Source organism: Acinonyx jubatus, chromosome C1, assembly GCF_027475565.1.
Source record: "Acinonyx jubatus isolate Ajub_Pintada_27869175 chromosome C1, VMU_Ajub_asm_v1.0, whole genome shotgun sequence".
In the NCBI taxonomy this organism is placed as follows: Eukaryota; Metazoa; Chordata; class Mammalia; order Carnivora; family Felidae; genus Acinonyx; species Acinonyx jubatus.
The window spans coordinates 161,529,343-161,544,716 of NC_069381.1; the positions used below are offsets into that span (position 1 = coordinate 161,529,343).

General features: G+C 43.7%; 1 pseudogene; it reads left to right on the plus strand.

Annotated features, from left to right (window-relative positions):
- Positions 1-15,374, plus strand: part of LOC106988679 (40S ribosomal protein S4-like) — a 29,098-nt pseudogene extending 13,724 nt beyond the window's left edge.

Genomic DNA, 15,374 nt, shown 5'->3' on the forward strand with positions numbered 1-15,374 from the left:
GAGAGAGCATGAGTGGAGGAGGGGCAGAGGGAGAGAGGGAGACAGAGGATCTGAAGCAAGCTCTGCACTGACAGCAGCAAGGCAGATGTGGGGCTCGAACTCACAAAACATGAGATCATGACCTGAGCCGAAGTTGGATGCTCAAATGACTGAGTCACCCAGGGGCCTCTTCTTTATATATTTTGGGAGAGAGAGAGAAAGAGGAGCAGAGAGAGAGAGAGAGAGAGAGAGAGAGAGAATCCCACGCAGGCTCCACACTGCCAGCGTGAAGCCAGATGTGGTGCTCGAACTCATGAATTGTGAGGTCACAACCTGAGCTAAGTCGGACACTTAACTGACTGAGCCACCCAGGCACCCCTTAAGATTTTATTTTTCAGTAATCTCTACACCAGTTGTGGGGCTCGAACTTACAACCCCAAGATCAAGAGGTGTGTGCTCTACCGACTGAGCCAGCCAGGTACCCCCAGAGTTCCATGTCTGCTTAGGATCTAGAAAGCTTCAAGAGAACATCGTTCCAGGGGCGCCTGGGTGGCTCGGTCGGTTAAGTGTCCGACTTCGGCTCAGGTCATGATCTCACGGTCCGTGAGTTTGAGCCCCGCATCGGGCTCTGTGCTGACAGCTCAGAGCCTGGAGCCTGCTTCCGATTCTGTGTCTCCCTCTCTCTCTGCCCCTCCCCTGTTCATGCTCTGTCTCAAAAATAAATAAACGTTTTTAAAAAATTGGAAAAAAAAAAGAGAACATTGTTCCCATCCTAAGAACAAGAAAAACAGAAAATCTACAAAATCGTATTTCTTGAATCCATTAGAAACCTGAGTACACAAGGCAACTAAGTGAATTAAATTCCAAAGAGTGTCAAACCCCTCCAAGAAAAAAGCGAACACATGAATTTTTACCTTTGTTACAGCATGGCAGTAAGGAATGGCCACCATTAAGGTAGGTAAGAAGAAAACCACTAAACTTTCAACCAATTCTTAAAGACTGAATGTGCGCTATTTCAGTTTAGAAAAAAAAGGGAATCACAGACTTTTACAAGGAACATTCACCTATTCCCAAGCTGTTATCCACCAGATTATCACAAGGGAGATTGGGGGAAGGGCAAGGGATAAGAGAGAATCCCCTTTCAGGGCTCAAGCATGCAGGTAATGATCAGGTACCACTGGGGGAGAGGTATGAAATATAGCCCACTTCCCCCAAAACCCTCTCTCATAGGAAGCAAAAGCTTTGAGCATCTGAGGAGCAGGAGAAGGTAGCAAAGCCTCCCAATTAGGGACTCAAGCAAAGATCCACTGCTTCTGTTATGGAAGGGGTAGAAACAAAAGCCCCTTGCCCTAGGGGAGGGCTAAGAGAAGCTACTGTAATCCTGCAGTAATACAAAGCAGGGGTCCTGGCCATATAGGGAAGAAACAGGAAACTTTCATCTGCTCAAGACTCAGTATAGATGTCCTTGAGATGCATCCATAACTCGTATACGTTTTGAAGAATAAACTTACTGGGGCACCTGGGTGGCTCAGTCGGTTAAGTTCAACTCTTGATCTTGGCTCAGAGCATGATCTCATGGTCTGTGAGATCAAACCCTGCATGGGGCTCTGTGCTGAGAGCACAGAGCCTGCTTGGGATTCTCTCTCTCCCTCTATCTCTCTGCCCTTCCTCTGTTCATTCTCTCTCTGTCTCAAAATAAATAAATAAACTTTTAAAAAAAGAATTAAATTACTAGAATTATCTCTTTCGGGGTGCCTGGCTGGCTTAGTTGGTAGAGGTTTCAACTCTTGATCCTGGGGTTGTGAGTTCAAGCCCCAGGTTGGAGACTTTTTTTTAATAAAATATTTTAAAAATAATAATAATAAAATTATCTCTTCTATTAAGGGCCATTTTTATCTACTTGAAATTAGCAGGTGGTGGTGGAAATTTTTGCAAATAGTCGGAAACAGCAGGTTTCCTAGCTTACCCTCCCAGACAGGCCATTCCTCCAGTTATTGGCAGATCTGAGACTGAAACCCAGGCCTCCTGCCTCACCCTGTCATTATAAAGGAGACAAGCTAAGTATATTTTAAAAATCAAGTAACTGTGCTCATCCCTACATCATAATTAAAGACCTCTAAAATATGGGAAAATGCCATAGTGAAGGCTGTCCTGGGTGAAAGTCCTTCAAGACCTCAGGAGAAAAGAAATTGTATTAACCCCAAGTTGTAGCCCCAGTCTTTATTATTATTACTATTATTCAAACATTTGGATTGTTTTAGTTGATTTTAATATTATACTCTGGTAGATTGAAAATGGCTGCAGATTTTTTGCTACCCCCTCCCCTAGAGTCTGGGCTGACCTCAGGAGCCTGCATGACCTATAAAATACAGCAGAAGTGAGGTCGTGAGGTTTCTGAGGCTAAGCATAAGAAGTCTGGCAGCATCTACCTGGATGTCTTGGAATCCTTCCTCTGAACACCATGAGCTGTCATGTAAGAAGTCCAAATATACAGCTTGACAACAACAACAAAATAACACAACTTAGGGGCGCCTGGGTGGCTCAGTCGGTTGGGCGGCCGACTTCGGCTCAGGTCATGATCTCGCGGTCCATGAGTTCGAGCCCCGCGTCGGGCTCTGTGTTGACAGCTCAGAGCCTGGAGCCTGTTTCGGATTCTGTGTCTCCCTCTCTCTGACCCTCCCCCATTCATGCTCTGTCTCTCTCTATCTCAAAAATAAATAAACGTTAAAAAAAAAATAAAAAAAAATAACACAACTTAAAAATGGGCAAAGGTCTTGAATAAACATTTCTCCAAATAGAACGTACAAACGTCCAGTAAGCATTAAAAGATGCTCAGTATCACTAGTCATTAGGAAAAGACATATCAAAAGCACAATAAGATACCTCACACCCATTAGGATGATTATTATTTTTAAAAAACCAGAAAATAAAGCATGTTGGTGAAAATGTGTAGAAATTGGAACACTCATGCATTGCTGATAGGAGTGTAAAATTGGTGCGGCTGCAATGGAAAACAGTTGGGGTGGCTCTTCAAAAAGCTAAACAGGGGTGCCTGGGTGGCTCAGTTGGTTGAGCATCCGACTTCAGCTCAGGTCATGATCTCGCGGTCCGTGGGTTCGAGCTCCGTGTTGGGCTCTGTGCTGACAGCTCGGAGCCTGGATCCTGCTTTGGATTCTGTGTCTCCCTCTCTCTCTGCCCTTTCCCTGCTCATGCTCTGTCTATCTCTGTCTCTCAGGAATGAATAAACATTAAAAAAAATTTTTTTTTAAAAACTAAACAAAGAAACGGGGTGCCCGGGTGGCTCAGTTGGTTAAGCGTCCAACTCTTGATTTCAGTTCAGGTCATGATCTCATGGTTGGTGAGATCGAGCCCCGGGTAGGGCTCTGTGCTGACAGCAAACGGCCGGCGTGGGATTCTCTCTCCCTGCCTCTCCCCTGTTCATGCGTGCATGCACTCTCTCTTTCTCTCTCAAACAGATAAATATTAAAAAAAAAAAAAAAAAGAATGACCATATGGCCCAGTAATTTGACTCCTACATATACACCCAAAGGAATTGAAAGCAGGGACTTGAAGAGATATTTGTATACCCATGCTCACAGCAGCATTATTCACAATAGCCAAAAGATGGAAACAACCCAAGTGTCCATCAACAGATGAACGCGTAAACAAAATGTGGTTACATAAACAAATGTGTATACAATGGAATATTATTCAGCCTTAAAGAGGAATGAGATTCTGACACATGCGAAAGCATACACGAACCCTGAAGACATTATGCTAAATGAACTAAGCCAGACACAAATGTGATGTATCTAGAATAGGCAAATTCATAGAGGCAGGAAGTAGATCAGAGTTGCTTTCTATGGGCTGAGAAGGAGGGGAAATGGGAAGTTATTGCTTAATGGGTACAGGGTTTCTGCTTGGGGCCATGAAAAAATTGCAAGTAGACAGACGATTTACTACATTGTGAATTGAATTCGTGCCACTGAACTGACACTTCTAAAATGGTTAAAATGGTAAATTGTATGTTATGTGCATTTTACCACAATAAAAAAATATAAGAAAAAAATGGCAACCCAAACCATGTATTAGAAGAGAAGGAGGAAAAGGAGAAGGATGGCGGAGAGAAAGAGAAGAAAAAGAAGATTGCCCTAGTCCTAGTACCTTGAGAGCATCACTGGAGCGGTCACGGACCCAGATGATCCTGACCTTCCAGCCAGCCTGCAGGAACCAAACATGTGAGTGGAAGCTGCCTCGAGCCCTCCAGAGCAGCCTAAACTCCAGCTGATTACCTCTGGGTGACGGACCTCAAGCAATGTCACTTGGGACTGAGGATTACCCGTCTGAGTCCTGCTCCTCAAAAGTACAGGCATGTTTTAGGCTGTCAGGTTTCAGAATAATCTGTCACACAGCAACAGATAACCAGAACATAATCCCTCTACTGTCCGTAAGTGGGTTGAACTGATAGTTTCTAAGTCAGACCTAGGAGAGTAGTATCGTTAAAAATTCCACTCAGTCAAGTCGTGGGAGGTTTGGACAAGTATTTGGAGGGTGGTGCAGGACAGGTCCCCCTCCCCTAGGGCAGAGGGGACAACAATCTGCCTTGAACATTGTATCCTAGGTTGCTAGCCAACATCCTTTACAGACAAAGGCCAGTTCAGTCATAAATGAAAAAACTTACGGAGCGCATCTTGGTTTCATTCAAAATGAAGTTACTCCCACAGGAGGAGTGTATTGTCATAAAAAGTAAGATTATTCCCTTTACTAAAATGACAACGAGGAAAGTGACACTGGTTTCCCGTGCAAAAAAAAACAAAAACAAAAACAAAAACAAAACAAAACAAAACAAAAACATTACTATTGGGTGATATTTCAGAACTGTGAAAGCTGCTTTCCATCTTTTGTCCTAAAATTGGAAGGTTAGGGGCGCCTGGGTGGCGCAGTCGGTGAAGCATCCGACTTCAGCCAGGTCACGATCTCGCGGTCCGTGAGCTCGAGCCCTGCGTCGGGCTCTGGGCTGATGGCTCAGAGCCTGGAGCCTGTTTCCGATTCTGTGTCTCCCTCTCTCTCTGCCCCTCTCCCGTTCATGCTCTGTCTCTCTCTGTCCCCAAAAAAATAAATAAACGTTGAAAAAAAATAAATAAATCATAATATGACAGTTAATATTAAAAAAAAAAAAATTGGAAGGTTAGCAGGCTTCACTGTGCCTGTGAACCGGGGGCTGCTCCCCAGTGCCCCAGTGGAGAGGGGTGTCTCTCTTTGAAGCAAACATGAATACTACTGCTCATATGCGATGAACAGTATGTTAGAAGAGAGGTCAGGAGACCTGAGTTCTTTGTTCACTTCTACACACCATGTAGCGTGGGCAGGACGCATGACCTCTCTGGAAGTCAGTTTCCTTGTCCACAAAAAGGGAATCGTTTGGTTGCACACTGGAATTAGCAGCCTAAGGTATAATACTCTAAAATCTTGATGCGCAGGCTGCACCCCAGGCCAATTACAACAGAATCCTTATGGGTAGAACTCAGTCCTCAGGATTTTTTTTTAAACTTGCAATACTTTCCAATACAAAGCCATGGTTGAGAACCACTGAAATGGAGGAATGAAGCACAGAAGAAATTTTTTAAATTTCCACCCAGCTGTAAAAGTTGTGTAACTTTGCTATTTTAGCAGCACGCTGGAAGAAGGCAGTCTTCTTTTCTTTTCTTTTTTTTTTTTTTAAGACTTTATTTTTAAGTAATCTCTACACCCAATGTGGGACTCGAACTCACAACCCCAAGATCAAGGGTCGCACGCACCACTGCCAGGCATCCTGGCAGCCTTCGTTTCATGCCTAGTGCAACCACGGTTCTTGGTCCCAAGAAGCATCAGTAATGTGTAGCGGCTGCAAAGCATTGGAGGCTGGATAAACTGACCAGTGTGTTTGCTCCTTGCCCATCTGCCAGTCCTCAAAAGCTGGGAATGTCTCCCTGTCATCATTTCCCTAAGGAACAGACTTAAGTATGCCCTAACAAAAGATGAAATCAAGAAGATCTGCACGCAGCAGTTCATTAAGATGCATGGCAAGGTCCAAACTGATATCACCTACCTTACTGGTTTATGGATGTCATCAAGACTGACAAGACTGTAGAGAATTTCCGTCTAATCTTTGACACCAAGGGTGGCCAAGTACAAGTTGCCCAAAGTGAGAAAGATCGTTGTGGGAACAAAAGGAATCCTTCAACTGGTGACCCAGGATTCTCACCCCATCCGCTACCCTGATTCCCTCATCAAGGTGAACAACACCATTCAGAATGATGTGGAGACTGGCAAGATGACCAACTTCATCAAGTCTGACACTGGTAACCCGTGTGTGGCGACTGGCGGTGCTAACCTGGGAAGAACTGGTGTGATCACCAATAGAGACACCCTGCTTCTTTTGATGTGGTTCATGTGAAAGATGCCAGTGGCAATAGCTTCGCCATCCAACTCCCCAACGCTCTTGTTATTGGCAAAGGCAACAAAAGGCAGAGGATTTCTCTTCCCCAAGAAAAAGCTATCCACTTCACCATTGCTGAAGTGAGAGACAAGAGACTGGTGGCCAAACACAGCAGTGGGTGAAATGATTTCTAGGTGACTTGAATAGAAGAGTCTTGGCATATAATGAAAGATAATATGGCATAAATATTGTATAATCTGATACCCCAAAATGTTATCCTTCCATTAATAAATATTTATCACATGCTATGTTCCAGGCATTCTGCTTGACATACAGGTACCAAGTTCAGCATTCTAGATATTAAGGGAGGGGGGAGGTGCATATGGGCATGGAAAGAGATCTAAAAGAAATACAGATTGTATTCAGTCTCAATTCAAGTGAAGAAATAGACCAATCAGGTCTCCTTGGAGGAGGGGAAAGGGATTCAAGGAAAAAATACCTTGAGCCAAGTCTTTAAGAATGATTTGGCACTTAACAAAGGTAAGGTTCAAGTAGTGGAGGGTAAAGGAAGAGCATCTTCAGTTGTCCAGCACCCCGTTGTCTAACATCTGCACCTAAAGCTGTTGGTGTAATTAAGGGCAAACCTCTGTTTTGGGTTAATTCTGTGACGTCAGTGACTCTAAGAGGGCTTGACTTATGAAGAAAAGAATGGCTCAAAGGCAGTCTGATCATGAAACTAATAATAACAGCTACCATTTATGAAGTGCTACCATGGGCCAGCATGGGCTAAACACACAATATTCATGAGTTCAGTGACTTCCGATCACACAAGCAAGCCGCCTGGAAATATAAAGAACCATAATGTGGGGAGGTCATTTGGATTTGTTCTGTGTGGTCCTGGTTAGAACTAGGATCAATGGGTGAAAGCCTTAGAAAGACAGATTTCAATTCAACCAAGGGAATAGCTGACTAAAAAGCCTATATTAGGATAGGCTGAATGACCTCTGGACAAAGTAAGTTTTCTCCTTTTTTTTTCTTAAGTTTATTTATTTTGATAGAGAGAGAGAGAGAGAGAGAGAGAGAGAGCATGTGTGTGAGTGGAGGAGGGGCAGGGAGAAAGGGAGAGAAAGAATCCCAAGCAGGCTCCGTGCTCAGTGCCCAGCCTGATGTGGGGCTCGATCCCATGACTGTGAGATCCTTTTTTTTTTTTTAATTTTTTTTTAATGTTTATTTATTTTTGAGACAGAGAGAGACAGAGCATGAATGGGGGAGGGGCAGAGAGAGAGGGAGACACAGAATCGGAAGCAGGCTCCAGGCTCTGAGCCATCAGCCCAGAGCCTGAAGCGGGGCTCGAACTCACGAACCATGAGATCGCGACCTGAGCCGAAGTCGGACGCTCAACCGACTGAGCCACCCAGGCGCCCCTATCCATGACTGTGAGATCCTTAACCGAGCCAAAAATCTATTCACCTCTTTCATTACCCCAACAGTAATAGGATTACTTGTTGTTATCCTAATCATCATATTCCCAAGCATTCTATTTCCCTCACCTAACCGACTAGTCAATAACCGCCTGACCTCATTACAATGACTAGTTCAACCAACATCAAAACAAATACTAGCTATTCACAATCACAAAGGACAAACCTGAGCCCGAATACTAACATCTCTAATCCTATTCACGGGCTCAACAAACCTACTAGACCTACTGCCACACTTATTCACACCAACCACGCAGCTATCAATGAATGTGAGAATGGCCATTCCCCTGTGAGAAGGGACTGTAGTCACCAGATTCCGACGCAAGACAAAAGCATTCCTACCCCAGGAAACCCCTCTTCCTGTAATTCCTATACTTGTAACTATTGAGACTATCAGCCTCTTTAGCCAACTAATAGCCCTAGTCGTGGGACTCACGGCTAATATTACTGCTAGTCCCCTGCTAATCCACTTAATTGGAGGGGCCACTCTAGCTCTAATAAGCATCAGCACCACTGTTGCTCTCATTAGTTTCATCATCCTCGTCTTACTAACAATCCTTGAATTTGCTAATTCCAGCCCTAATTCAAGCCTACGTCTTCACCCTGTTAGTAAGTCTATACCTACATGACCACACCTAATGACCCACCAAACCCATGCATATCACATAGTTAACCCAAGCCCATGACCATTCACGGGACCCCTCTCAGCCCTTCTAATGACTTCAGGATTGGCAATATGATTCCACTTCAACTCAACATCACTATTAACTCTAGAATTAACAATCAATCTACTAACCATATTATCAATGGTGACGAGATATCATCCGTCATTGGTGCCCCAAGTTTTCTGCTTTTTAAGTTCAACACTTTCCTTTGTAATAGACAGTTTTTACCGTAAACTGCTTAGAGACTAAGAGCAAGGAGCAGGAGTGCCTGGGAGGCTCAGTCAGTTAAGCATCCAACTCTTGATTTGGGCTCAGGTCCTGATCCCACGGTTTGTGAGATCGAGCCCCGCAACCGGCTCTGCACTGACAGCATGGAGCCTGCTTGGGATTCTCTCTCTCCCTCTCTCTGCTCCTCACCCATGTGCATGCACTCTCATGTACTTGCTCTCTCTCAAAACAAAAAAAAAAAAAAAAACATTAAAAAAAAAAAAAAGAGCAAGGAGCAAAGGCAGAATTTAAAGAATTCTGATTCTTTAAGAGTTTGTTTTTCCTCACACCCACAGATATACCTCTATTCGTACAAGACCAGCAAGCAAAAAAGATGATAGGAAGAGAGAGGCTCTTGACCCATAGGTAAAATGCAAGCTTAAGCAGCTGAGTGCATTGAGTCCAGTTAGGAAATGCACAAGTAAGTACAGTGTTCCTCACAAAACTCCGTAAGTGGTACTCAAAGCTTCTGCGGTGGGGTATGGCTAACTCAAGGCTTATAGTCCCCTCTTCTGGCGTAGAGCTAGACTGGTGCCCAGACTGCCAGTTCCAGCTGGCAGTCCCTCGTCTGGTTGGGTTCTTGTCCCTTGCCATCCATCTATGGAGTCTAACCTACCCATTTGCTTCTTATTCTGAGCCCCTTGCTTTGACAGATGGTTTTATCTTCAAATTACAAATAATTTTCTCTCTGGGTACTAGTTCAGTCCCTGACTTATGTTTAACATTTTAGGTAATGGCCTGCCGTTCATCATCTTAAGCAATTTACAGATTTAAATTTACGCTGCATGTGTGTGTATGTGTATATAAGTACATATGTGTTCTAATACAAATAACTTCCTGCTTCATTATTTCTACACACAGCATCCTGAACTGCAAGAGAGGGAAGAGGAAGCCTCCAGTCAGCTAAATGTTGCCCACACTCCTATCACCGTTACAACATACTTGAAGGACTCTAGATGCTACAACTTGTGGAAATGTTGAAGAAGGGCTTTCGAGTGTCAGTTAGGTAGTTGAATTAGATCACCTGGAATTGTTCTCCCAAGTCTAAAAATCTGTGACTCTCTGATAATCAACTTGAGTTGAACTCAGCCTTGGATTGGGACTATTTCCCATATATTTTAATCACAAATTATAAATCATCATGGTTGGCTTACAGTCACCAGGAGGAAACAGAAGGACCAAAACACAAATGAAGTCACTGATTGACTGGTTGAAGCCAAGTTTACAAAAAATGAGTAAGACACGATTCTATGCTCAGAAAGTCCATAGTCTGGTAGGGGAAACTGAGCCATTCTAGATTATATCAGGACAACATGACAAAGTGATTTTAAAAAGATGTGTACAAGGGACCACATGGGACCACAGAGGAGGGGCACCCAGCCTATCTGGATAGGATGTAGAATTTGGAAATCACTGGGAGGAAGTGATGACTCCAGTGGATCTTAAAATAAAAGTAGGACCTATACTGACATATGAAGGGAGATACCAGAATTCTGGTGTAGTGCTATATATGGAGGAAGAAATTCTATTTCAGGACAGAGATAGCAGGCTGGCATGGGCGAGAGATGGGGCTGGAGAAGTAACCAGGGGCAAGATCACAAAAGGCTTAAATAACTCATTAGGGCATCAGGGCGTTACCTTGCTCAGAAGGAGCCATTTTTTGGTCTTAACCAAAATGACATGGTCAGATGTGCCTGTAAGATAAATCTGTCACGGCCTTGTAGAAAACTGATTTGGGGAGACAAGACAGGAGGCAGAGAGTAGTCAGGAGACTGTTGTAGTAATCCAGAGAGCAGATGATAAGTGCTTGAACCTGGGTGTTAGTAGTTAGGGGAAGAAATCAAGTTGAGAAATATTACATGGTGAAACTGGGGGGCTCACCAGATGACTGGGCATGGGGGGTATCAAATGGGGTGGATGAGGCACAACTTGCAGGTATCTACCTCTGAAAGTCACTTTCCCAGTAAGGCCTTTCCTAGCCACCCTATTAAAACTACATTATCCTTACCAACATTCTCTGTCCACCTTCCCTGCTACATCTTTCTCTGTATCTCTCACACCATATTATATAATTCCATTACCATCTGTCTCCCCCCACTAGAAAATATGAGGTTCTTTGGGGCAGACATTATGTCTCATCTGTTTACTGCTGCATCACAAATACTTTGAGCAGTCTGTGGAACCTACCATGTGCTGAAATAGTATCTGCTGAATGAATGAATGAATGAATGAACGAACTCATGCATGATGGTGGTGCTGAGGAACTGAGAAAAGGAATGTAGGAAGAGGAACAGATCTAGAAAAAAGATGTTAAGTTCCGTCTGGGAATTTCTGGACCACTCCAGGGAAGCCTCTGTAGGATAAATAAATGCACGGTCTCAGAATGTTAGATCTCTTCTTGAAGGCTAGGATCTACAAATCCTACCCAAGCTCTTAACAGTTACTTTCAATGTAGCATGCCTGAATGGGATGTCTTTATCAGGAAATATAATTAATAATAGATGATAAATGACTAAAGAGATGTATAACCTTAATGTAAATTTTTTAGAATTCTAGTTGAGATTAAGGTACCTTACAAAAAGATTTCACATTTCTACAATGGACTTAAAGTCAACCTTTTGGCCTTTTAATAGGCCAACTACCCTTCTGGCATTTAAATCCCATCTTCTAGGAGATAAGCTGACCTGGTATGTTTCTTGTATTTTAAGCAGAGATATAAAGAGCAGCTCATTAAAACCACACCCTAAATTAAAGTCAGGCTGCATTAAGGCCAAATTACCTTAAATATAGCACGTTTTAGTGTTAATGTTCTACATCTTTTTTATGTATTATATGTGAATTTTTGTGGAGGGCCACAAGATGCATATTGCGGCGTCAGGAACATTGCATCCCTAAACCAAGAGTAAGGCCACAGGAGAATCAAAACTCAGATGGGTGGGGACAAAAACCAGAAATGACTCTGGAAAATACTTAGGGAAATAACAAACCCAGAGCTTAAAGCAAAGCATAAACCAGAGCCTTCTAATTCTGAGATGATCGTGGGGAACATCTGTTTACCAGTTCAATGCACTGTCATTTACATGAGGGAGTACATTTCATGGACAAAGCATTAAGATCACTGAAGGATGACACATTTTGTTTGCAGCAATGTGTGACTTCACAGCCTCTCCGGCCAGCACTCAGTTACGTCCAACATGACTAAATAGCCCTGTGAGCCCCTCCCATTATGTCAATTCTTGCTCTTGAAAGCCCGTGTGTGGCGAAGAAAACTAAGCTGCTCTGGATAGCCCATGTTGTGATTCCAGAACCATAGAGCAAGTGGAAGATTCTCCTCAGAGATATTTAATGCTGAGGGGCCACAGAATCTAAAAGCATGAAACTAATAGTCTAATGACTTGGAGCTTTTATGGTTATTTCAATCATCATTTAAAAGAGATAGAGCTACAGAGAACTTTCCTAAACACCTTGACTAATAAACTGTCAGTGTTTAAACAACAATTACATTATGAAATGGAAATTAGCTGTTATGATCAAGCCATATGGCTAATATAATTGATTGGTTCATATTTTTAAGAAGATGGAAAGCACAACTCAAAGAATAACTGAATAGATTTTACAAAATTAACTGCAGGTGATAAGTTCTATTTTGTCGGACAGGTTGGGGTTTTTATGTGAAGAACAGAGAGAGACAAAAGGAAACTATGAATTAAAATCCAACAATTTGAAAACTCCTTACACAAAATGGAAAATGAAATGGCTATTTGCACCTATGGATGCAAAATAGACATACACCTATATGGGGCAAAGAGGCTTTAAAATGAGAAGCTATACAGATACTCACTTCCATAGCTGATAGCATGAGGAAAAAAAATGGTTCTGGGTTCCCTCCCTATTTTAAAAGTACACTTCAGCATATCTGCAATAACTCTGTGCAATTTTATCATGCTTTGACCATGTTTGGCCAGCCCTCATCTACTATATGACAATTTCCTGCATTGATACTTGAAAAACTGAGATGTATCTATAAGAAAGTATCTCTGGGCCTGATGGAGATAGGTCTTGAGTTTTTGAGTGGAAAATGGGGCATAGTTTCCCCTTCTCATAACTGAGTGTCCTAAACCCCCTCCCTGAAACTCATGTTCGGCTGCATGTCTGGATTGAACCTTTTCTTCCTGAATGAAAATAAGCACTAATCATTCTGCACTGGAAATATCTGTCCTTTTGGGTTTCTCTTCTTTGCTTAAGTTTTGTTTGGGGATTATTATTGATGTTATCACTTTTGTATTGTATTTTTGTATTTTGTATTTTTATTATTGTTCGCTCTATCCTCCTGGGTTACCAGTGCAAAGCGCTTCAACATATATTTTATTTTTTTAACTTTCACAAAGACCCTTTAAAGAGGCATTACCATCATCCCCATTTTACAGATGAGGAAATTAAGAATCAGAGAGGTTAATGGGTTCACTCTTTTTTTTTTTTGAGTTTGTAGTCATTTTATTTGATTTTATTTTATTTTTCAATATATGAAATTTATTGCCAAATTGGTTTCCATGCAACACCCAGTGCTCAATGGGTTCACTCTTATATGCTAACACTTTTTGTATTTATTTTGAGACAGAGAGAACATGTGCACACTTGGGGAAGGAGCAGAGAGAGATGGAGAGAGAGAATCCCAAGCAGGCTCCACATTGTCAGCACAGAGCCCAGATGTAGGGCTCAATTTCATGAACCATGAGATTATGACCTGAGTCGAAATCAAGAGTTGGACTTTTAACCGACTGAGCCAACTAGGCACCCTTTGGATTTGCCCTTATTGACTGGTAGAAACCAGATCACTTTTTTTAAAATTCTAATGTTTATTTATATTTGAGAGAGAGAGTGCACGTGCCCAAGTCGGGGAGGGGCAAAGAGAGAGGGAGAAACAGAATCCGAAGAAGGCTCCAGGCTCTGAGCTTTCAGCACAGCCCGATGCACGGCTCGAACTCATGAGCTGTGATCATGTCCTGAGCCAAAGTCAGATGCTTAACCAACTGAGCCACTCAGGTACCCCAAGAAGACAGATCACTTCTAAGCCTGCATTATTTCCACTGGGTCATATGCAAAAAGAAATTTGTTCCTTGCTTTTTCTTTGCCCTTTGAAATGGGTTTCTGGAAGGTGGGAGTAGCTAATGTTGCCTTAATGTTACCTTAATGAAGGAAAGAAAGAAAATGAATGGAAGGAAGGAAGAGAGAGAAAGAATGAACAAAGAGGTTTCATAGCAAACCTTGGAGCAGAAAAGCATAACCTTGGATTATGGAAGTGAAAAGAAATTTTTCTCAAATCGTTTCAGTCAAAGGCTGCCTAGCATTTTTTAAGCTCCTTCACCTACCTTTGACCACTCACTCCTCTGCATTGCTTTATTCTGCAGATCCTGATCAACTGGGTCTCATCCTGCCTGTGCCTTAGTGTAGGAGAGAGAGGATCTTGGGTTCCCCCTGACGTGTGCATAAAGGGAAATGACATATATGGAGTGCCTCCTATAAGGCACACTGCTTTCTGTGTGACATGAAATAACTCATGAAATCCTTATGACCCTTCTTTGAAGTAGGACTATTATTCATCCCCATCATACTGAGGAGGACACTGAGAAAGGTTAAGTAATTTGCCAAGCAAGTAAATGGTGCAGGTGGAAGTGGGAGCTCAGACTTGGCCAAGGGGCCCTTGGGGGCCAATCTCAGGCGCGTGCCGTTTCACCAGAGCCCTCCTTAGTGATGGCCTGGAGGCGGTACAAGGACCTCAACTCAGCTACTAATTAATGGTGGGGCAGAGGAGTCTGAGACAGGAAGACAGAAGGCCTGAGCCCGGGGACGGGCTCTTTTGCAGGTACTTGAGCTGCCATACTCCAAATCTTCCTTTACTGATGAACTTTAGAAAAGCAGCTAGACAGGAAACCCGGCGTCGCCAGAGTGCAGATTTCTGCTGACCGTTTGCCACGCAGTTCAGGACGCGTGTGAGTGCACCCGCCCACCCGCAAACAACTGAGGTCCTTGGGGCTGTGTGAAGTTCAGGCACGCTAAAAAGAACCTTGCCCCCCGCCCCCCCCCCCCCCGAACACCGGTGTCACGTTATAGAAAAGCCCCTCCAGAGTGCCGGCCCTTTGAAAGGGTGAAACCCATTCTCCTCAAAGCAACATCTGGAGAGCTAACACTTTTCAGAAATCTCCAGGTGCTTCCGGGCATTCCGGGGAAGCTTAGAAGAGCCACCCGTCCCTGTCCTCGGATACCAAGCCTGCAGGTCAGAAGGCTGGCGCGCCCACCGCTGGAAAAACGTTCCGGGCGCTCTCCACCCAGCTCGCCGCGGGGCCCTCCCTGCCCCAGGGCTCATTTTCCAGCCATCCCCGGGCGGTCGCCGGGACCGAGACCGAGTCCCCTCTCGCTGCGTCCGGCCAATCCCGGGCTTCTCAGACCCTAGTTGCGCAGCCGACTGCATCTGGCGGCTTGGAACAGCGCAGAGGCTGTGGGTCCTGGGCCGCTCGCAACAAGCCCTCGGCTTCCTCTGCGCACGCGGCTGCGGTCCCACCTTGA